The sequence below is a fragment of the Tamandua tetradactyla genome, chromosome 2 (genome assembly GCF_023851605.1).
Source record: "Tamandua tetradactyla isolate mTamTet1 chromosome 2, mTamTet1.pri, whole genome shotgun sequence".
Lineage (NCBI taxonomy): Eukaryota > Metazoa > Chordata > Mammalia > Pilosa > Myrmecophagidae > Tamandua > Tamandua tetradactyla.
In genome coordinates, this window is record NC_135328.1 from 119,838,613 (window position 1) to 119,863,081 (window position 24,469).

Here is a 24,469-nt window from a genome sequence, read left to right on the forward strand (position 1 = left end):
GTGTATTACATTAATTGATTTTCTTATGTTGAACCATCCTTGCATACCTGGGATAAATCCTACTTGGTCATAATGTATAATTCTTTTAATGTGTTGTTGGATACGATTTGCTAGAATTTTATTTAGGATTTTTGCATCTATATTCATTAGAGAGATTGGCCTTTAGCTTTCTTTTTTTGTAATATCTTTGCCTGGTTTTGGTATGAGGGTGATGTTGGCTTCATAGAATGAATTAGGTAGTTTTCCCTCCACTTCGATTTTTTGAAGAGTTTGAGGAGAGTTGGTACTAATTCTTTCTGGAATGTTTGATAGAATTCACATGTGAAGCCGTCTGGTCCTGGACTTTTCTTTTTAAGAAGCTTTTGAATAACTGATTCAATTTCTTTACTTGTGATTGGTTTGTTGAGGTCATCTATGTCTTCTTGAGTCAAAGTTGGTTGTTCATGTCTTTCCAGGAACCCGTCCATTTCATCTAAATTGTTGTATTTATTAGCGTAAAAGTTGTTCATAGTATCCTGTTATTACCTCCTTTATTTCTGTGAAGTCAGTAGTTATGTCTCCTCTTCCATTTCTGATCTTATTTATTTGCATCCTCTCTCTTCTTCTTTTTGTCAATCTTGCTAAGGGCCCATCAATCTTATTGATTTTCTCATAGAACCAACTTCTGGTCTTATTGATTTTCTCTATTGTTTTCATGTTTTCAATTTCATTTATTTCTGCTCTAATCTTTGTTATTTCTTTCCTTTTGCTTGCTTTGGGATTCATTTGCTGTTCTTTCTCCAGTTCTTCCAAGTGGACAGTTAATTCCTGCATTTTTGCCTTTTCTTCTTTTCTGATATAGGCATTTAGGGCAATAAATTTCCCTCTTAGCACTGCCTTTGCTGCATCCCATAAGTTTTGATATGTTGTGTTTTCGTTTTCATTTGCCTCAAGGTATTTACTAATTTCTCTTGCAATTTCTTCTTTGACCCACTCGTTGTTTAAGAGTGTGTTGTTGAGCCTCCACATATTTGTGAATTTTCTGGCACTCCGCCTATTATTGATTTCCAATTTCATCCCTTTATGATCTGAGAAAGTGTTGTGTATGATTTCAATCTTTTTAAATTTGTTAAGACTTGCTTTGTGACCCAGAATATGGTCTATCTTTGAGAATGATCCATGAGCACTTGAGAAAAAGGTGTATCCTGCTGTTGTGGGATGTAATGTCCTATAAATGTCTGTTAAGTCTAGCTCCTTTATAGTAATATTCAGATTCTCTATTTCTTTATTGATCCTCTGTCTAGATGTTCTGTCCGTTGATGAGAGTGGTGAATTGAAGTCTCCAACTATTATGGTATATGAGTCCATTTCCCTTTTCAGTGTTTGCAGTGTATTCCTCACATATTTTGGGGCATTCTGGTTCGGTGCGTAAATATTTATGATTGTTATGTCTTCTTGTTTAATTGTTCCTTTTATTAGTAGATAGTGTCCTTCTTTGTCTCTTTTAACTGTTTTACATTTGATGTCTAATTTGTTGGATATTAGTATAGCTACTCCTGCTCTTTTCTGGTTGTTATTTGCATGAAATATCTTTTCCCAACCTTTCACTTTCAACCTATGTTTATCTTTGGGTCTAAGATGTGTTTCCTGTAGACAGCATATAGAAGGATTCTGTTTTTTAATCCATTCTGCCAGTCTATGTCTTTTGATTGGGGAATTCAGTCCATTAACATTTAGTGTTATTACTGTTTGGATAATATTTTCCTCTACCATTTTGCCTTTTGTATTATATATATCATATCTGACTTTCCTTCTTTCTACACTCTTCTCCATACCTCTCTCTTCTGTCTTTTCGTATCTGACTCTAGTGCTCCCTTTAGTATATCTTGCAGAGGTGGTCTCCTGGTCACAAATTCTCTCAGTGACATTTTGTCTGAGAATGTTTTAATTTCTCTCTCATTTTTGAAGGACAATTTTGCTGGATATAGGAGTCTTGGTTGGCAGTTTTTCTCTTTTAGTAATTTAAATATATCATCCCACTGTCTTCTAGCTTCCATGGTTTCTGCTGAGAAATCTACACATAGTCTTATTGGGTTTCCCTTGTATGTGACAGATTGTTTTTCTCTTGCTGCTTTCAAGATCCTCTCTTTCTCTTTGACCTCTGACATTCTAACTAGTAAGTGTCTTGGAGAACGCCTATTTGGGTCTATTCTCTTTGGGGTGCGCTGCACTTCTTGGATCTGCAAATTTAGGTCTTTCATAAGAGTTGGGAAATTTTCAGTGATAATTTCTTCCATTAATTTTCTCCTCCTTTTCCCTTCTCTTCTCCTTCTGGGACACCCACAGCACGTATATTTGTGCGCTTCATATTGTCATTCAGTTCCCTGATCCCCTGTTCAAGTTTTTCCATTCTTTTCCCTATAGTTTCTGTTTCTTTTTGGAATTCAGATGTTCCATCCTCCAGATCACTAATTGTAGCTTCTGTCTCTTTAGATCTATCATTGTAGGTATCCATTGTTTTTTCCATTTTTTCTTCTTTATCCTTCACTCCCATAAGTTCTGTGATTTGTTTTTTCAGTTTTTCTATTTCTTCTTTTTGTTCAGCCAATGTCCTCTTCATGTCCTCCCTCAATTTATCGATTTCGTTTTTGAAGAGGTTTTCCATTTCTGTTCGTATATTCAGCATTAGTTGTCTCAGCTCCTGTATCTCATTTGAACTATTGGTTTGTTCGTTTGACTGGGCCATATTTTCAATTTTCTGAGCGTGATCCCTTATCTTCTGCTGGCCTCTGGACATTTAGTCAGATTTCCCTGGGTGTTGGACCCAACAGGTTGAAAGATTTTTCTGTGAAATCTCTGGGTTCTGTTTTTCTTAACCTGCCCAGTAGGTGGCGCTCGTGGCACACATTTGTCTGCGGGTCCCACCAGTAAAAGGTGCTGTGGGTCCTTTAACTTTGGAAAACTCTCGCCCTGGGGTAGGTTCGCCAGCCGAAGCAGCTTGGAAGAGTGCCAGCTGGCCCGGGGATCCGAATGCAGGGAGGGTCGCCGGCCGCCGCAGCCCGGGAGAGCACCCGTCCGAAATCCTAGTCGGCCCGGGGCGCCAAGCATGGCGGGAGGGCGCCAGCCGCCGTGGCCCAGAAGAGTGCACCGTTCCCAGCCAGACCGGGAAGTCACGTGTTTGGAAGGGACCCCGGTCACCATTCTCCGCAGCCTGGGGATCTCCGATCCAATTCTCCCAGTTGGTCCGGGGGGCCACGCATGGGGGGGGGGGCACCAGCCGCCGTGGCTTGAGGATACCTCCTGTCCAATTGTCCCAGCTGGCCCGGGAAGGAGGAAGGGAGGGACTCCGGCCGCTTACTGCCCCAGCCTGGGGGAAGCCCGCGCCCCTCGGTGATCTCACCGGAGCGGGTTCTCTCAGCCAGTCAGTCATTCCAGGATGGGATACGCTGTCTTTTTTATCTCTGTTGTGGCTCTGGGAGCTGTTCTGTATCGTTTCTACTCCCCTAGTAGCTGTTCTGGAGGAAGAACTAAGATCCGCGTGTCTTACTAAGCCGCCATCTTCTCCGGAAGTCCTCCATGATGTCTTAATTGCAAGCTGTCTTTGGGGTTTTCCAGAAGGCCCTAAAGCAGCAAGCTGTACTTTTTGTCTTCACGAAATCCTGTATACAAAAATATTAGCACACTCACGTAACTTGCTAAAGTCTTTGCTGTGGAAACTCGCGATTGGAAATCTGCACATACGCCTTAACACTCGAACCCGGGAAACATATATTTTAAAAACTTACACAGTGAGCTTGGTACTTGGTGACGAAGTACATTTTATTTTGTAATCTTCAAAATAATACTACAAGGGTGGTACTTTAAATCCCATTTCAGAGATGGAGAAACCAAGCCTCTGGGCACCACTGTGGCTGCCTGCAAAGTCCAGGCATGCTCTATCATTTCTAATTTGCACTGACAGAGTGAGCTTTTCCCTCCTTTGCCACTGGCTCAGTCTCACATGAAACACTTTCTGATTCCTCCTGTATTTGACACACTCTCATGCCTTCAAGTCTTTTCCTCTGCTGTTCCCCCTGCCTGGAAACCCTTCCTCCATTTCTTTACCTCTTCAGCTTCACTTTACTTCTAGTTCTAGATTCAGCATCACCTTCTTTAGGAATCCTTCCAAGTTCTCCTCCTTCTTTTCCAGTTTGGGTTAGGTTCTCTTTTCTTTTGCTCCTTGAGCATGTATGTCCCATTCCCTCCCCTGTGCATCCCTCAATAAGAGCATGTAGCCTACTCTATATAATTGTGTATTAATTGTCTCTCTCCTTTACTAGATCATAAACTCTTTATGTCTATTATCCATCACTAAGTAAGTATAGTACCTGGGCATAGTAGGGATTCAATATATTAACATTTGTCAGTTGGGTGGAATTGTGGGTGAATTGTAAAGCAGTTCTGAGATGCATTTTGTAAAGGAATAGGCACTGAAGACATTGAATGTTGTGTTGAAGGATCTACACTGCTAGTTCTAGGTAAACTGGATGCATGGGAGATGTTTCAATAGGAAGCAACATGATGAATATGGGGTGTACAGCCAGTGCTGCTGAGCTGGCAGATTGGAGTGAGGGGAAAGCAGAGGCCATGAGGACAATGAGGAATTTCCTGAACTAATCCAACCTTCAGGTGACAAAGGCTTGGTTGACAATGGGAAGGGGCAAACAAGAAGATTCAGGATGAGAAATGGGATGAAGGAAATATTTATGAGTTGAGAGAAGACTCAAATTGTCCCTTGCTTTTCATTAAACTGTAAGTTAGAATACAATAGCCAGGGCAAGACTTGAAACAAATCTTGGACACCAGGCCCAGAGCAGAATAGATTCTCAAAGGTACTTGGAATCTTGCTTCCAACATGTGGGCAGAAGCCAGAGGCTGGGCAAGCTTCTAGAAGCCTGAGGTTTTACAGGTCCAACCTGACTTCTGTTTCCAGATCTGAGCCTTAGAAATGTGATGGTCAGGGCAAAGGACCTAAAACAGGAGCCCCAGAAAGATCTCAAAACAAAGGCAATTTTTTTTTTGTCAGGTAATGAGCTTTTTCTTTTTTCTTCTAGGACATGAACAATCACAGGGTTTACCCAAGTACGGGTGAGAAAAGTTTGGGGCTATGTAATATTGTGGTGGCGAGTTGGGGGCTCAGGACAAACAGATTCTGAATATCAACAGAAACAAGAGCGTATTTTTTTACTTGATTTATGTGGAAGCTTTTGAAATTTATCCATATTTACTATAGAAACTTTGGAAAGGAGAATACAATGGAGAAATTTAACACTTGTCATCCAAACACCCATGGGTGATCATAACCAATGTTAGCATATTGGTGTACACACTTTATAAAACTGAGAACCTGATGTATACATGTATGCAAGTATTGTGCTGTCTTCAAATCGCTGTTGTGGTTCATGGAGTAGAGCTTGGAAAAATGTGTTCTGAAGACAAAAGATAGAGTCTATGTTGGGTGAAACTGAGGAACGTGTTTCAGCAAGGTGGATGCTACTGTTTCCATTATTGTTGCCAAGGAATGTCCAGCGTCTACCCAGCCGGATTTCAGAACTTCTAGAGACGCGTGACGTCTTTATACCTCCCACTTTCTCCCTTTCTGAATGGGAATCTCTAAAGCTTTTATCCGATATGTCTGTCCCACCATTGTAGGTTGGGTGAGCTGGATGTAGAGAACTTGTCCTTCTCGTGTCTCAGGTTCACAGATTGACAGAAGCTGTAACCCAGGAGCCTTACTCAGCACTCTACTCCAGGGGCCACATTCACACCTGGACGTGACTTAGATGATGAGATGGTGGACTTTGCATTGATACCATCATGGGAGATACTTTTGGGAACCTTGGGAAAGAGTGAGTGGGGGAAATATGAGTCATTGAGGGCTAGAAGATGGAGGTCATGAACATACTTTTTAGGTGTCCACCCCTACCCCGTGATTCCCACCTCCTGGAGTTCATGCCTTTGAATAATCCCCTCCCCTGGAGTGTGGGTGAGACCTGTGACTTTCTTCTAACTAATAGAATATGGCAAAGGGGATGGGAAATCACTCCCACAATTCTGTTATATTAGGTGAGACATTGTCTTGCTAGCAAGATTTGCTCTAGTCTCTCTCCCTCCCCTTGCTAGATTCTTTTTTCTTTTGCTCCTTGAGCTCACTCCTTCCCTCCCCTGTGCATCCATCAGTAAGAGCACTTAGCCCTCTCTATGTAATTATCTACTGTCTGTTCCTCTACTAGACTATAAGCTCTTTATGTCTGTTATCCAGAACTAAGTATAGTATCTGGGCATAGTAGGTATTCAATAAATATTTGTTAGTTGGATGGAATTGTGGGTGAGTTATGGAGCTATTTTAAGAAAGGTAAGTTTTGTAAAGGAATAGATGCTGAAGACGTTGAATGCTGTGCTGAGGGATCCACACTGCCAGTTCCAGGCAACTAGATGCGTGGGAGATGTTTCAATAGCAATGAATGTGGGGTGAAGAAGCAAAACGCCATGAATCCTTCAGGAATTGAATTGATTCAAATAGAAAGGAATTGAATGTTGCCACAAACTATCTGTGCAGGCAAGAAGATGCAGTCCTTATGAGAACCCAGTCCTGGCTGACACAATGATGGCAGCTTGGTGAAACTCTAAGCAATAGACCCAGCTAAGCCATTCCCTGACTCTGGACCCACAGAAACACAGACAATAAATTTGTGTTCTTTCAAGCTGTTCATTTTGTGGTAATTTGTTATGTGGGAATAGGTAGCACATAGACATGGTTCCACTGAGATTTTCTTTTTCATTATTAATAAACATCTTTTCATTGCCATTTGTCTCTATAAATCACTCATTTCAAATGATTGATTGTTGTACTAGTCAGCTTCTGCTGCATAAAAGTTGTCAGTAAACCTCAGTAGCGTGCAGTAACCATTATTTTTTTTTTGCTCATGCAAAGGTCAGCCAAGGTTGGTTACTCTAGGTTGGGTCCTATTGCACTTGGCCCCAAGCTCCATGTTGGATCCAGGTATACTCTATGAGTCCTCATTCTCCTTTTGCCATGATGACAGCCAAGAGTGCAGGAGGGCAAGCCCAACTAAGAGGGACACTTCCAACTTTGTCTGAGTCAGGGTGTTAACATTTCATTGGCCAAAACAATTTCCGCCGCCAAGCCCAAAGCCAACAGATGGCCATGACATGGGTGCCAATGCATAATACTGATGGAGGGGAGGGTGCATTGGGGAAAAACTGAGACTAATAAGTCAGTCTCCTACTGAAAAAAGCACTGGACTGGGGAACCAGAAACTCCCTCTTGCACTCAACCTTTGACATATCTCAGTCTCAGTCTCCTCACCTATAATATATGAGGTTGGAGTAGTCTTGAAAATGATCATTGAATATCTGCTATGAGCCAGGTACCATTGGTATGAGGAAATAAAAAGATGATTATAAATTTATTATTTAGGACTAGGGACTGGTGGAAATACACAAAGACTATCTAAGTGAGAACAAACAGGGACAATTTGTTCACAGCTTTCTATTAGCAAAGGAATCAACCACCATTATTTGCATTTGACAGAGACTCAGTCAGGCAGAGGAGTGAGAAAACATTATTGTGGAAAAAAGGGAACATTTCTATGTGTGCCCTGATAGAGGCTGTTTGTGTGGGGAAGCTGGAGGTGGGCTAACAGCAAGTGGGGCATCCTATGTATGTGACTGGTTCGGGTAGCATATTTGGCTTTCTTGGGATGGTTTGAATTTGAAAGCAGAGGCGAAAATTAGGGAAGTTGGCAGCCACTGACCAAGTCTTGACAGTTTGGGGTGGATTGTTGCAGAGGTGTTAGTTTGACTTCCCACGTGGTTGCTGCAGAGGCTTGTGCATCAGAGTTCTATTGTCATATATGGTCTGGCCAACACTGGTTTGTATGTTCAGTCTCTTAGGTTTCACATGGTGCATTTGATTTCTATGGTTGCTGTAACAAATTACTGCAAAGATGATGGCTTAAAATAAAAATAACACACATTTATTTCCTTTTAGTTCTAGAGGTCAGGAGTCCAAAATCTGTTTCACTGGGCTGAAATCAAGATGTCATCAGGGTCATGCTCCCTCCAGAAGCTGTTTGGGGAGAATCCATCCCTTGTCTCTTCCAGCTTCTGGTGGCTTCCTTGGCTTGCGGCTGCATCTCTCTCCAAGGTCTGCCTCTTGGGTCACATTGCCTTCACCCATTCTGTGTCTTTAATTTCCTTCTGCCGTTCTCTTATAAAGACACTTGTGATAACAGTTCATCCAGGATAATCTCCCCATCTCAGAATCCTTAATTTAATCACATCTGCAAAAATGTTATCTTACAAAATGACATTCTCAGGTTCCAGGGATTAGACATGGACATAACTTCGGGAAAAACTACTAGCCAATCACAGTGACCTTAAGACATTGCCCAGTGGTTCTCAAAGTGTGGTCCCTGAACCAGCGGCAGAAATACCACCTGAGAGCTTGTCAGGGATGCAAATCCTCTGCCAACCCAGACCCACCGAATCAGAAACTCTAGGGATGGGGTCAAGCCATCTGTTTTAATCAGCCCTTCAAGAGCTTCTAATCCCCAATGAAGTTTGATAGCCTGCATCTAATCTAATGTTCTTCTCTCAGCACTAAGGTGGCCTGCCTGAGGTTATTCTTCAATAAATATTTCCATGCACAGTTCATTCCAAGATTCCCAGTTATCTCATAACTTGGTCTCAGCTTCCACTCCATCTTTGATGGATGGATAAATGCCTGGAATGTTTTGTTTAGTAGAAACAGTACCTTGATTGATTAGTGACGTCTGTCCTGGCAGGGGGGTGGGCAGTGCTGCCCTCTGTTTATCTGTTTTACCTTAGTCTTTAGCTTGGGGAAGTTCATGATAAAAAGGAAAACATCACACACTTCACATTTTCTTTATGCTTATGTTAAGAAGGGAAACACTTAAATTGTCCTTGGTTTATACTATTTTATATTGTTTGCAACCTCTGATTTTAGGACAGTCATATTTTGTATCTAGTACAATTATGTGCATGAGTAAAACAAAGCAAGACCAAACCTAGCAGGAAGAACTTACTATTTCTTTTTCTTAAAAAAAAAAAAAAAAAAAGCCAAAACTGCAGATAGCTCTGCGTTGATGGAAAGCTCACTATTTTTATTTGGCAACTAGACCTGGAGGTCCTAAACTTGAATTTATTCCCTTCCCCAGAGACTACCCCAGGGCTCTCCTCCACACCCACAGAAGACTCTGTGGTTACTTTGCATAATCTGCCATAATTTTCAAAGCCCAAAGGGCTCATCATCAGATTTGGGAAAGCTGCTCTATTTGTAAGTGTCTGAGGCTTGGCTTTCACGAGGTTTTTCCCTGAAGGGAATGATGAGTGACAGCAAAAGACATCCTTTTGTTCCCCCTTGGGGATAATACTTTGTTTAGCAGGGCTTTATTGTCACTGAGGAAGTTTACTTAGCTTCTGATCCCACCCAAACACCCCAACCCTGACCCAGCACCTCCGCATGGACAGGGCCACACTCCTGAGAAGTAGCCAAATGTGGGGGAAAAAAAATGCTGTTTCAGATTTGTATTTTTAGGCAGAGGTTTTTCTCTTCAGGCTTGTGGGTTTTGCCGTTCCCCTTGCAATTTCATTGGCTTACAAACGGGAACTGTTTTCAGCTTAAGCTATAGAACCAGACATCTTTCTGCAAGGATATTATGTGGTTTTAATTTGCAGACAAGACAAGACCTTCCCATGTCCACATCTAAAATAATGATAAATCACACAAAATTTTTCATTTTGGTCAGGTGAAGATCCACAGAAACCTATCACCTTATTATTTCTTACTCTTAGCCACCTCTTCCTCAATTTCCATGTCGGGTCCACTGATTCTTTTTAGTTTTTGTTTTTTCATTAGAGATGTTGTAGATCTACAGAAAAATCATGCAGAAAAGGCAGGGACCCCGTTGACACCTCCTCATGCACACAGTTCTCCTTATTACGTACACCTTGCGTTAGTATGCACCTCGGTTACAATGAATGAAATTGTACTATTCACTCTGGTCTACAGGTTACACCAGGGTTCACTGTTTGTGTTGTACAGTCCAATCATGTTTTTTAAAAAAATTCTAAGCAACATGCATACAACATAAAATTTCCCCTTTACCCAATTCAAATGCACAACTCAGTGGTGTTAATTAGGTTCGCTATGTTGTGCCACCATCACCGCAATCCATTACTAAAAGTTTTCCATCACCCCAAATGGAAGCTCTGTACTAACTAAGCATTAATTTCCCCATTCCTCAACCCACCCTGGCCCTTGGTAAACTGTAGTGTAGTTTCTGACTCTGTGAAATGTGCTTATTTGAATTATTTCATATTAGTGAGCTCATACACTTATACAGTATTTGTTCTTTTGTTTCTGATTTATTTCAGTCCGCATGATATCTTCATGGTTCATCCATGCTGTCACGTGCATTAGAACTCCATTCCTTTTCTTGCATGGGCAGGCATCAGGACTCGAACTCAGGTCTCTGACATGGCGGGTGAGAATTCTGCCACTGAGCACCTTTGTACCACCCAGAACTCCATTCCTTTTTATGGCTGAATAATTTTCTATTGTATCTATTGTATCTATATCATATTGTGTTTATCCATTCATCTGCTGGTAAACACCTGGTTGCTTCCATCTCTGGCAATGGTGAATAATGTCCTACGAACATCAGCATGTAAATATCTGTCCGAGTCCCTGCTTTTAATATACTTAGAGGTGGAATTGCCAATTATGTGTAATTCTGTACCCGACTTTCTGGGGAACCACCAAATTGTCTTCCACAGCAGCTGTTCCATTTTACATTCCCACGAACAATAAACCAATGCTCCTATTTCATCACAACCTCTCCAGCACTTGCTATTTTCCATTTTTCTAATAGTTGCCATTCTAGTGGAGATGAAATGGTATATCACTGGGGTTTTAATTTGCATTTCCCAAATGGATAATGATGTTGAACGTCTTTTCCTGTGCCTTTTGGCCATATTTATATCTTCTTTGGAGAAATGACTATTCAAATAACTATTCAATATGACTATTTTGCCCACTTTTTAATTTGACCATTTATCTTTTTTGTTGTTGAAGGTCTCTTGGTTCTTAGCAGGTAACATTTTCACAAAAGAAGCCAATTTTATGACCTATCATTAATAATTTATAAGATAATAGTACTAATTATAACTAATGTTTATTGAGCACTCACTGCATGCCTCACACTCTTCTAGAATTTTCCATATTGTAACTCATTTAATCTTTACAATGGCCCTAGCATTTAAATAAAGCTCCAATTTTAAAATGATGATATCAAGACTTGGAGAAAGTAAAGTAACTTGCCTAAGGTCACATGGAAACTTCAATTTTCCAATGATGCTTAGAAGTTCATCCAAAATTAAACTCTTCCATTTGCTGAAAATGGTCATACTTTCAGGAGAAGATGCTTAGGGATGTAGGTCAATTTTTGGCCATGAAAGAGAGCTTTGTCCTTGGGATGTTTATTGCTAACCAGCCCCTGTTGAATCTGAATCATGGATCTTTACCTTGTTAAGAACTAAACTCCAAATGGCTGAGTAAACTGGCCAGCGAAGGATCGTTTATTTGCAAAACAGAAAAGCAAACCATTTTTCGCTTCCAGCTAGTATGGGTTTCATCTGCCAAATCCTATTTCTCATTTTATGGCTTGAGAACTCAAATACTACTTTTTCCCAAATAACACAGGTCCTCAAAACTACACTTTGCCCATCAGTTTTGGCAGAGAACTTAACTGTGCAATTCTATTCAATTGACTTCTAAGGTGCTCCCAGAACTGGTTTCTTTGCATCTGTCATTGATGCATGCTTCGCTGATAGAGGCAAATGCCTTGATAATTGATGGATTTTAAAGCTTTCATCTAGGTTTTTATAATCTTAAAAACTAAGCTTGCATGTTACACACAGGGTTGATTTTTGTTTCAGACATATTTTTAGGCTTGAAAATAGTCGAATTTCGAATGTAAAAGTATCCGCCCTATTCAAGTCAACCACACAACTTTAAACAAGCCATGGATGAGGATAATTATTGGATATTAAAATGTGTTCCGTTCTTTCTTTTCTGCCTTGAAGCCCAGTTCTCTATGACTCACTTTCCCTCAGGGAAAGCGTTTTGGTTGTCCTGGTCCCTAAATCGCCCTGCAGATGTTTGTGAGATCATAAGCAAGACTGAGCCTCTGGGAATGCACTCTCCACATATTGTAATTCTAGATGAGCAAATGCCGCTGCCTACTCTATTATGTCATTGTTCAACATATTTCTGATGGCAGGAAGGAAACCAGGGAGGAATAATAATAATTTCCTGTACAGCGGATGATGACTAAATTTGGGATGTAGTCAACAGGTGTGGTAACATCTGTAGCCGTCCAGCAGTGTCTTCCTGAAAGTGCTTTATAAACAGAATTAATTCCATTTCCAAGTGACTTGACTGTATTGATGAAATAGAATCAGATTGCAGAATAAACTACTCAAAGCAACTGATCACTTTTGATGAGTTCTGCAATCAGAAAGCTTTCCAATCGAGGAATACTTATAGAATTAGCAACTTACCAAGCAGTTAGATAATTATCATATTTGTCTTAAGTTTTAAGGAAAAAACTTAAATATGCTTTTGAAAATTCTTGTTTAAGTGTAAGGTGGTAAAGTTTATTCTTTTTATTCTCTAGGTGATCAAAACATTGGAGAAGAAAACAGTAATTTTCTTAAATAGACTGTCCATGAAAAGTACAACTTTATAGTCAGTATCCCTGAAACTTGACGAGAACAACAAATAAATCAATGAATTGCATTTCAGTTTAATCTTCTTTTCGTATTTTTTTTTTTTTTTTTGGAAATTGCCAACTGCTAAGTTGTTTTAGGTCAAATATGCTCCTAATGAACAGAATAAAATGCATTTTAATTGTAGCGGTTTTCTTTCATATCTGTTATGCAAAAGGAGCAAACCTTGAGTTCAATCCTCTCTTTAGTGGTTTTATGGTGTCTTTTTGACCCAGTAAGAAATTACAAGTGTTGAAGTTGAATGACAGCTCAGAGCGAACCAAATGAGTTTGGTTTTAGCAGAGAACTTGTCATAATGCCGCCCTGTGGCTTATTCTAGCAGCTGTTTTCTTTCCTCTTTCCCAAAACCCAAATGCTTGCTTTTCAATTAGAACTAGATTCATCTCTAGAATGTTACCCAAATAAACTCTCAATCAATGAGCTCATAGGGAAATATTGCCCAGGTGCTGCAGCCAGTGAGAGGCTGTGATCTTTAGCTTTCTCTCTCACTTATCCTTTCTACAATGCTCAAGAAAGACTTCGCTAAATGAAGTTATTGCCTCTAAGTGCCCTTAGGAATTTGAACAGATTGAGATGGCCTGAAGCCTCCGGGTTTACTGAAAGGCTTTAAAACATAGGCATTTCAAAAGAGGGAGCAGGGAAGAGAGGTCTCTTTCAAAATGGCACAACAGTTCTTCTGCTAATAATAGGCACCGGGTTTATATTTTGGGGTTACTTGAGGCTCAGGAGTTTGCTTGGTGGCCTAGAGGCAGATGCTATCAACTTGAAAAAAAACCTCTCCGTTAAAAGAAAAAAATATATATATGTATATATGGAAAAGACATGCACCTCTATACATGTTTCCTTTATGCATTACCTAAATGTCCTACTGTACCAATGTTTAAGATATACTGAAACACATGCAGAAGTACCAATGTTTAAGATATACTGAAACATATGCAGAAACCAAAAATTTAAAAGGATGAAGCAAAAATGGAAATAAATAAATAAATAAATAAAAATTCCAATATTTTCCTGCTATCCGTTACTGTGCACGGCCCTGGGGTAGTCTCGCCGTCCTTTGGGGTCTGCTGCTCTGGACAGCACAGTGAAATTTTTGCCTCTCATTTAGCGCTGATAATGTTGGTGTGGCTTTCTTTAGGTGTTTCAGCCTGAATCATCCATTACAGAGTTCCCAGCAGTCTTGCAGCTAATGGTTTTAGCAGTCACTGAGGACCGCTGAGGGTTACCAATTGGTGATTTGCTAGTTCTATGATTCCTGTTGTGTTTATTGGCTAGAATTCTCTCATCAGCCTGGTGGTTGTCTTGAAAAACAGTTTGAACAAGGAAGGCAGGATACATGCTTTGGTCCTTTCTCTTTATTTACGAGTTTTCAGAACGGTGTGTTGGTTCACTCACATCCTCTAGAGGTGACCAATGCGTTTTGTTTATTGTTCTTAGTGTCATCGTGAATGTATGAGTTTTTAGCAAAATTGATGTTTCAATCCACTGCAGTCTTTTTTTTTTTTTTTTTAATGTCTGGTCTTATTTATTTGTGACTTGTAGAAAATCTTATTTTTGACTAGACTCAGGCTTAAGAGGTAGAAGCTGTCAGAGAGAACAGCCTCCAACTCTTGGCATTCTGTTCCTGGCATTTTTCTTTGACCTGCTTCATTCTCCTGGGCAGAAGTCTAGCACATTGTGTGGCCTCTTCTTTATTCTTTTTAGTACGCCATTTCTTCAGGGCAGTACTCCGACACTGACTTGTGGGACACGTAGAGTAACAAGAGGCTGAATCTTGGGTGCTTTGGTCCTGGGTTTCTACCTTCTTTGATTCTGGGGTTTTTTCACAACATACTCACACACATCATCTTTTTTAGAGAGACAGAAAAGTTTGGGGATTCTGATAGATCTTTTGGCCTGGCAGTATCCGTCAGTCCAGGAATGTCCTGCTCTCCTTTTTTTTTTACAATAACCAAGTTGAGAATGCTCAGATTGGCATCCATAGTGCAACCCCAAGCAGATCTGCTCTTTCTCTCTCTAGTCCTTGTTGGTCTATAACAGGCAGGCCCCTTACTCAGTAAAAGGTGGACATGGCCATGGGTCAAGACATCTGCTTCATGGGGAAACCTTGTCTGCTGTTTCCACCATTGATTCCAACAACACAACCCTTCCACTCTTTGCCCGGAGTGTCAGCAGCAACTTCTCTGGTCATTTACTTCTCGTAAAAGGTACAAAGTTTGCGTTCATCATCCATTTCAATGAGCTTCTGGCAGCCAGGGGCTGGGAAGGAGACGTTCAGCTTTATGCTGAAGCAACCGACCACCTCCGAGGCACCAGGAAAAGAGCTGCAGTCATTCTTTCTGATGTTCAAATTATTTTATCTTTGGCAATGGGAGCTGCTTCTAGTTGGTTCCTGTTTCCTTTGAAACAATCTAGTAGTTTTGATAGCTTCCTGGAACTGTGGTGAGACAAGAGGTTCTAGCCTTCTCTTGTAACGTTTCTTGGGCCAGACCTGGTATGGAGCCGTTTCTCCATGCAGCCCTGGTTCCTATTAGTGGGAAATGTATTTTGGAAACCACAAACTGGGCACAGCAAACATATTTAATAAAGCTTGATTCGGTCATATGGGCAACTTGTTCAGAACAGAGCATATACAAAATCTTCAAATAAATGCTGTATACATAATTTTACTAATCAAAGAGCAATTTGGCATTTGGTATCATGGAAGCATTTGAAAAATCAGCACTTCCTCTATAGGCTAATAAAGCTAATAAAATATGGCTGAAAAGGTTGACCCCTATTTTGTAAAGCATGCATGAAAATGTCTTATTAACTTATCAACACCTTGTGCATGCTGGGGTCCCATAGGTATACTGCACACTTTTTCTCATGGGTAGCAATGAAGAATAACTTTCTGCAAGAACGTCTTTATTAAAACTTATAAGCCCTAAATTGCATCATGAACTTTTAGATTATAATATGCAAAACATTTGTTGTATTAGAGAGGAAGGATTACAGGGTTGTGGGTTAAGAATTTTTTTTTCGTTGTTCAAAATATTCCTTTATAATGTTATAACACTCTCTTTTTGTTTTAAAAAATCACGCAATGAAAGGAACTCTATGATAACAGAAAACTCCGAGTGTTGGAGAACAGTCCCATTAAGAATAGTGTTCTCTGGTGTAAAGTGGGGCAAATACTTTTTTGTCACTTGACATTAGCTCTTGAATTCAGGACCATGGCTTTTCCATTGCTTTAGCCATGACTCGTTGACCCACCCTGGACTGGTGTCCAGAAGAATGCTCTGATCTGGAACTATTTGGAATTTGATGTGTTTTCCACTACTTCAGATACCATTGTGTTAAAAAAAATTTGCTGTTTTTATAGACCACAGAATAAGTTTCCGCAGTTCAGGGAGGACCTCTGAGAAGGATGGGTCCATCATAAAAAATATTTTAAACGTGAATCTTAGGTCAGCCTTATCAGTCAGGCTTCCATCAGAGAAGGAGAACACCTAGGGTCTTAGAGGGACTTGACCTTATGTAATTGTGGGCACTGGTTTACTCTTTTGTCTGATGTTGGAGCTTGGGGTCCACAGGGCAGGTGGTCAGGAAGAGAAGATGGATGTAATATAATTATTGAAAGTCTTGCCCAGAACAGGAAGATCTGCTTCCAAGACGGTTGACTTGAATGCCTGGAAGTTGGTGCTGGCTGCTGAAGGGAGACCTCAGTTCCTTTCCACATGGGCCTCTTCCAGGGATGCTTGAGTGTTCTCACCACATGGCAACCACTTCCCATAGAGTCAACAGTCTACGAGACAGAGCCAATTGGAAGCTATACTTTTTAAAATGATGTAACCTCTGAAGTTACACAGCTCCATCCACTACAGTCTATTTGTTAGAAGCAAGTCATTAAGTCTAATCCACCTTCAAAGAAAGGGAAGTTAGTGTTCATCTTTTAAAGAGAGGGAGTGTCAAAGAATTTGTGGACATATTTAAAACCACCACAGTCTGCGAAATAGACCAAAAAGATGATTGTGCTATTATAAAATAAAAATATATTCTTTATGTTTTTTTGATATCTGAAAATTAAGAAATAGCATATTTAATTAAGTGGGTTGTTTTTTTTTTAGGATTTCAGTGCATCTTTTTTTTTTAATTGATAGAACATAACAACATACAAACATGAACATTCTTGACATATGAACATTCCATTCTTGGTATTATTATCAGTGACTCGTAATGTTATCACACAGTTGTATGTCCATCACCATGATCATTTCTTAGAACATTTGCATCACTCCAGAAAAAGAAGAAAAAATAAAAAACTCATATATACTATACCCCCTTACCCCTCCCTCTCATTGACCACTAGTATTTCCATCTACCCAATATACTTTAACCTTTGTTTTCCCTATTTTTTTTCTATACTCCTTACCACTCCCTTTCATTGATCACTACTATGTTTATGTACTCAATTTAACATTTGTTCCCCCATTATTTATTTATTTTTAATCCATACTGTAGATAAAAGGAGTATCAGACACAAGGTTTTCACAATCACACAGTCACACTACAAAAGCTCTATCATTACACAATCATCTTAAAGAAACATGGCTACTGGAACACAGCTCTACAGTTTCAGGCACTTCTTCTAGCCTCTCTAATACACCTTAAACTAAAAAGGGGATGTCTATATAATGCATAAGAATAACCTCCAGGGTAACCTCTTGACTCTGTTTGAAATTTCTAAGTCACTGACACTTTATTTTGCCTCATTTCTTTCTTCTCCTTACAGTTGAGAAGATTTTCTCATCCCCTTCATGCTGAGTCCCAGCTCATTCTAGGATTTCTGTCCCACATTGCTAGGGAGGTTTACACCCCTGGTAGTCATGTCCCACATAGAGAAGGGGAGGGTAGTGAGTTTGCTTGCCATGTTGGCTGAAAGATAGGCCATACCTGAGCAATAAAAGAGGTTCTCTCAGGGTGACTCTTAGGCCTAATTTTAAGTAAGCTTAGCCTATCCTTTGTGGGGTTAAGTTTCACATGAACAAACCCTAAGATTGAGGGCTTGGCCTATTGATTGATTGTCCCCACTACTTGCGAGAATATCAGAAACTCTCCAAATGGGGAAGTTGAATTTTCTCCCTTTCTCACCCTTCCTCCAAGGGGACTTCGCAAATACTTCTTTATTCACTATTCAAATCACTCTGGGATTTATTGGGGCATCACACTGGACAAATCTATAAAATCTCATGCCCTATTCAAGGTTCCATGTACTTAAAGTGTTCAATTAACCTGTCCATATAAGTTATATTAGGAAATGTACTAGTCAAAACACAAATTTTGTACCAAATAAACATTTTTTGCTTTAGTCTCACACAGAAGTTAAAGTTTTAAAATATGAATGACCATCTATTTTCAACACCCTGCAATATGACATTCCTTTGTTCTTCCCCATGCAAAACACTTTTTAATTTGTACATTTAGTCACTGTTAGTGTACACTCTAGGCATTCCTAGATTATGCCATCTCAGTCTTTATAGTCTGTCTTTCCTTCTGGTTTCATATGTGCCCCCAGCCCTCCTTCCCTATCCTTCTCACATTCAACTTCATTCGGTGTATTAAGTGGGTTTTTAAATCCAATTACTTTAACTGTAGAAATTAGGAAACTACTGAAAGAAAAGAAACATTTCTTACAGTTTCATCAGTAAAACAACTATTCTTAACGTTTTTTAAATGCAATTTTATTGAGATATATTCACATACCCTATAATCATCCAGAGTGTGCAATTAGTAGTTCATAGTATCATAATATAGTTGTGCATTCATCACCACAATCAATTCTTGAGCATTTCATTACTCAAAAAAAGTATATATATAAGAATAAAAATAAAAATGAAAAATAACACCCAAAACATCCCATAGCCCTCATCCCCCCTTAATATTTATTTATTTTTCATTCTTATTTTTTTACTCATCTGCTCACATACGGGTTAAAGTGCCAACCACAAGGTTTTCATAATTATGTGATTGTGAAAAAGCTATATAGTTATATAATCGTCTTCAAGAGTCAAGGCTACTGGAATACAATTCAACAGTTTCAGATATTTCCAGCTATTTTAATCCTAAAAAACAAAAAAGTGGTATCTATATAATGCATAATAATAACCTCCAGAATGACTTCTTGATTCTGTTTGAAATCTGTCAGCCACTGAAGCTCTATTTAGTTTCATTTCTCTTTTGGTCAAGAAGTCTTTCTCAATCCAACAATGCCAGGGGCAGACTCATCTCCAGGAGTCATGTCTCATGTTGTAAGGGAGATTTACACCCCTGGGAGTCATATCCCATGTATGGAGGAGGGCAGTGGGCTTACCTGCTGAATTGGCTTCAAGATAGAGGCCATGCTGAGCAACAAAAATGTCTCTCTGGAGGTGACTCTTAGGCAAGGGTTTGCTTTTCCTTCACAGGAATGTTTCATCAGGGCAAGACCCAAGATCAAGGGCTTGGCCAATTAAGTTGGTAGTTCCTAACGCTTGTGAGAATGTCTGGAATCCTCACCTGGGGAAGTTTAATATTGCCAGTTTTTTTCTCAGTCCCTCAAAGAGGTTTTGCAAATACTTTTTTATTTTCTGCCTAAATTACTCTGGGGTGTATCAAGGCGTCACTCTAATCCATACAAACCAACAAGATCTCACTCCTTATTCTAGGTTCATGTAATTTTGGTATTTGAATAAACTGACCACACAAATTAATTAGATAGTGGGCTACAGATAATATAAATCTTGCACCAAGTAGACATCTTTTCCTTTGGTCTCACACAGATGCATACTTTTTAATACATATTCCGTATCATCCTGTACCTTTTAGTCTGATTTAATTTAGTCCTAACCAGATCTGCTTCATTCACATTCTTGATGTGTTGAGGCATTTTCTTCTGATCTTTTTTCTTTTTATCTCTGATTGTTTTGATATAAAAGTCATATGATATATAGAATATTGTTGGATATTTTTTATGTAGCTGTTCTTATGCATCACCTTGTTCTTTCCCCTGAAAATTATACAGGTATTTGGTATGACAGTTATTTGGAGAATTTGGGTAAGTTTTCACTAGTGACTATCATAGGAATAGAAATGTGAACATTCTTCTAGGAATTTTCTGTTAGAGAATTCTTTGTTTAGTCTTTCTCTTAATCACATGGGTGTGATGCCACATTTTTTCTTATTATTATTTCAATTAAGAGGTTAAGCTACATCATTGTCTCAGCACCAAATGAACAATGCTTAAAAATTACTCCTTTCTTCTCCCATTACAATAGAAATGTTGCATAATGAGGTCTTTCCTGTACAGTTACCATTTGGTTGTGAATGGGGAGACGCAAACTAGTAAGTTACAGTTTCATTGAAAAGAATTTCTTCACTAGGGTGAGGATACATGATTACCACTCCCTAGAACGAATAAAACCCCAAATAAATGGAAAATGCCTGTGCCAAAGTCCCAGAAACTGAATCTGCACAGGAGGTCATTGGAGCTGGTGGTGAAACCACAGGTATAGTCTGTTACTGATGCCAAATGACAGGTAAGAAATGTGCCATCTCCTAAAGGCTTCATTGGGTTTCAAACATTCTTTCAGGTTTTTTAGTTGAGTGCAACAACAATTAAGGTTATCTAAGTGGAAGCTAACAATACTCTTCAATTCACATCTCAGAGGAGGCTTTTGCAGAATAAACCTGTCTGCTCTCAAAGGAAGCTCCAAACTCATTGGAAGGTGACTTCTATCCTCTGGTTTGCTTCTGATTCTTAGTTGCCTCCTTGGGAGGCAGAATGATTCTTCTGAAAGTTGATGTCTCTTCTGACCCAACTAGCTCTGTGGATGTGCTCATCCACTTCACCTGCGTTATCTTGAAATGTCAGAGTTGGAGTAGATGATTCCTGATTCTTCTGTTGGCTTTAAAAATATGTGTGACTATGAGGGTTAAAATGGTCACTTTCCAGTAACCATCAGGCTTCTCTCCATGCTGCTAGAAACCAAATTTATAGACCAACCTTGTGACAAATAATCAGTATAAAGCTTATTTCTGGCTCCACTTAATGCATATCTTTGTTTATTTTCTTATCTAATTCTGTTTCATACTCTTGTGCTGTACTTTACATTTTCCTTGCAAACCGTCTTAAACAAACTTCAGAAAATTGTAGGGTATCAATACATACATACTTATTTCTCTTTGATGATACAAAATCAGCAATGTAAGATCATTGTAATGAAAATCACTTCCCAACCATTACATGTAGAGCAAAGATTACCATTATTTGAAGACTTAGTTGATTGCATATAGGGCTGTGGGGAAGACATTCCAGCATGTGTAAAAAGAGCACAGACACATCAAAGAGAGCGGGGTTCTGCCTTTTCCACCTCCCTCCTTTATATTGGCCCTCAGTTCTTTCCTGATTTCCTGACTTTTTCCAAACATGCCAAGCTCATGTCTGACTTCAGATCTTCCAAACATGCTATGCTAGTTTGTAAGCTGCCAGAATGCAATATACCAGAGATGGAATGGCTTTTATAAAAGGGAATTTAATAAGTTACAAGCGTATGCTTCTAAGGAAGTGAAAGTATCAAATTAAGGCACCAACAAGAGGTTACCTCCACTCTAGAAAGGCTGATGCCATCTGGAACACCTCTGTCAGTTGGGAAGTCACATGGGTGACATCTGCTGGTCCCTTGCTCCTGGGCTTCGTTGCTTTCAGTCTCTGTCTATGTGGGGCTGCCTCACTTTGTTACTCTGGGGCCAGCTTTCATCTCTTGGCTTCCCTTGGCTCTCCTCAGGTTCTGACTTGCTTAACATCTCATGGGAAGGTACATGGCAACGTCTGCTGGGCTCCAAGCATCCCCAAACATGTGTGTCTCTGCTTTCTCTGTCAGCCTTGAAGTTTCTGCTGCTCTCTCTTGATCTGCTCTGCCGTTTCTCCAAACTGTTTCCTCTTTAAAAGGATTCCAGTAATCTAGTCAAGACCCACCTGGAATGGGTGGAGTCACATCTCCCTCTAATCCAAAGTCACACCCACAATTGGGTGTGTCATGTCTCCGTGGAGATATATATATATAGATACATAGATATATATATTGATATATATATCTATAGATAGATATATAGATATATATCTATATATCTATCTATAGATATACAATATATATATTGTATGCTGTATGGCGGTGTTCTAGTTTGCTAGCTGCCGGAATGCAATATACCAGAAATGGAATGGCTTTTAAAAGGGGGAGTTTAACGAGTTGCTAGTTTACAGTTCTAAGGCTGAGAAAATGTCCCAATTAAAACAAGTCTATAGAAATGTGCAATTTAAGGCACCCATCCAGGGTAAGATACCTTGGTTCAAGAAGGCCAATGAAGTTCAGGGTTTCTCTCTCAAGTGAGAAGGCATATGGCGAACACGGTCAGGGCTTCTCTCTCAGTTGGAAGGGCACATGGCGAACATGGCATCATCTGCTACCTTTCTCTCTTGGCTTCCTGTTTAATGAAGCTCCCCGGGAAGCGTTTTCCTTCTTCATCTCCAAAGGTCGCTGGCTGGTGGACTCTGCTTTGTGGTGCTGCTCTCTCTGAATCTCTTATTCCCCTTTTATAGGGCTCCAATAAACCAATTAAGAACCACCCAAGTGGGTGGAGACATGTCATCACCTAATCCCATTTAACAACCACTCTTGACTATAGCACATCATCCAGGGAGATGATCCAATCACAGTTTCAAACATACAGTATTGAATAGAGATTATTCTACTTTTACGAAATGATATTTTGATTAAAACATGGCTTTTCTTAGGGGGCATACTTCTTTTCAAACCAGCACAGGTGGCGTCATATTTCATTCTTTTTCCATGTGAGTATCCCGTTATTGTAGCACCATTTGTTAAAGGTTTTTGCTTCTTTGGTTTTTTGTTTGTTTGTTTGCTTGTTTGTTTTTTGGGGAAGTGCATGGGCCAGGAATCGAACCCAGGTCTCCTGCATAGCAGGTGAGAATTCTACTAGTAAACTACCCTCACAAGCCCTCTCTGTGGAGATAATTTAATCAAAGTTTCTGCCCTACAAATTTTGAATTAGGATTAAAAGAAACAGCTACTCCCACAAGATTGGGTCAGAATTAAAACATGCCTTTTCTGGGGTACATCATACTTTCAAACCTGCACATATGCCAAGCTCATGTCTGACTTCAGATCTCTACACACTTCCCTCCATCCCATACTGGGTGAGTTGGCATCATAGAATTGAGTGCTGCAGTTTGTATCATCCTACACTTTAAGTGAAATGTTTAGTGTTTTAAGTTTTGTGAGAGGTAAGTTTAATGAGGCTTCTAAGTGGGCTGTAGCTTCTATCACAAAGAGTTGGAGCTTAATGAATATTATGTACTTGATTGATAGTCATAATGAAAATAATGTAACAGAGGGGTAAGCTCCAAGAGTCTGAAAATATTTTGAAAGAGGGGAAAAGTGGAGCAACAGGTGACTTAGTCGATCATGAGAACCCAAGTGCTTTCACTAAGAATTTGAACTCAGCCATTTAAAAGTGGCTAATAGGTTAATTTTCACTTTCCACTTTGAATTCTATGACTGGCAGAGCATGAAATGTGAGTGCTCTGCAAACTGCAGCTAATACTGAAAGTGAGGGTCCTGGCTTGAGGTTAAGTATCATTCCTGAGCTCCCACAGCTTTTATGACTTGCTCCCAGCCCAGGAAGGAAGAACTCCACATAATGTCCTAATTGCCTCTTTGGTTGTTCAGGTCGACCTCTGGGTGGCGTGATTCCATGAATAGAGCCAGGACTTGTGTCCCTCACCATCGCTTCCCTAGTTAAGGCCTAACGGCCAGATGAAAAGCTTGAGTCCCTGACATGAATTTCGAATCATGAGTCAAATGCTTACAGAGCAAAGAAGGTCTGAAGTCTGATCCACCAAAAAGTTTCTATTTTTTTTTTGCTCTTGAACTATTTTGATAGTTCATTGCCAGAGAGATGTTGGAAAGTGGTTTTTGAAACAGATTTATGCATCCATAGCTTTGTACCAACACGGTCTGATGTCTGAGCATAAAGCGCTATGCCTCAAATGATGTTAGGATTGAGACCTGTGATTCTCTTTATTTTGATTGTTAAATCACAATTTCCCTTTGACACACAAATTATTCAAACATAGCAAAATGAGAGGATTGGTAGCTGTCTGGCTAACACAGATTTCTCAGCAATGCAAATCATGGAACTTGCAATAGAGAAACTCACACTTTGGAATAGAAACATATTACAATTTTGATTCCAGCTTCCAAGGTAAATTTAGATTTTTTTTGGAGGTGGAGGGGTTGCTGTAAGATACTGGATCAAATTTGTCAAGACCAGTGCTATATCAAAAAGAAAAATCAAAGACCATAAATTATACAGCAAATGTATTTTATTAATGTTATATATTTACAATTTATCCCTCAAATGCTTCCCAAATACATATGAAGCAACTGATATTAATAAGTATATATAACTCTGACATAGCAATGACTTTGTGTCAGGTAATGTTTAAAGTATTTCATGTGTATTAAGTCATTTAATTATTCCTGTTTAGGAATGAGGAAACAGACATAGAGAG

The 24,469-nt window shown here is 39.6% G+C and overlaps 1 long non-coding RNA gene across 1 annotated transcript in view; it reads left to right on the top strand.

The window, feature by feature from the left end:
* Window positions 1–24,469, top strand: part of LOC143673751 (uncharacterized) — a 153,843-nt gene that overhangs the window by 72,812 nt on the left and 56,562 nt on the right. The gene's annotated exons all lie outside the window — the stretch shown is intronic.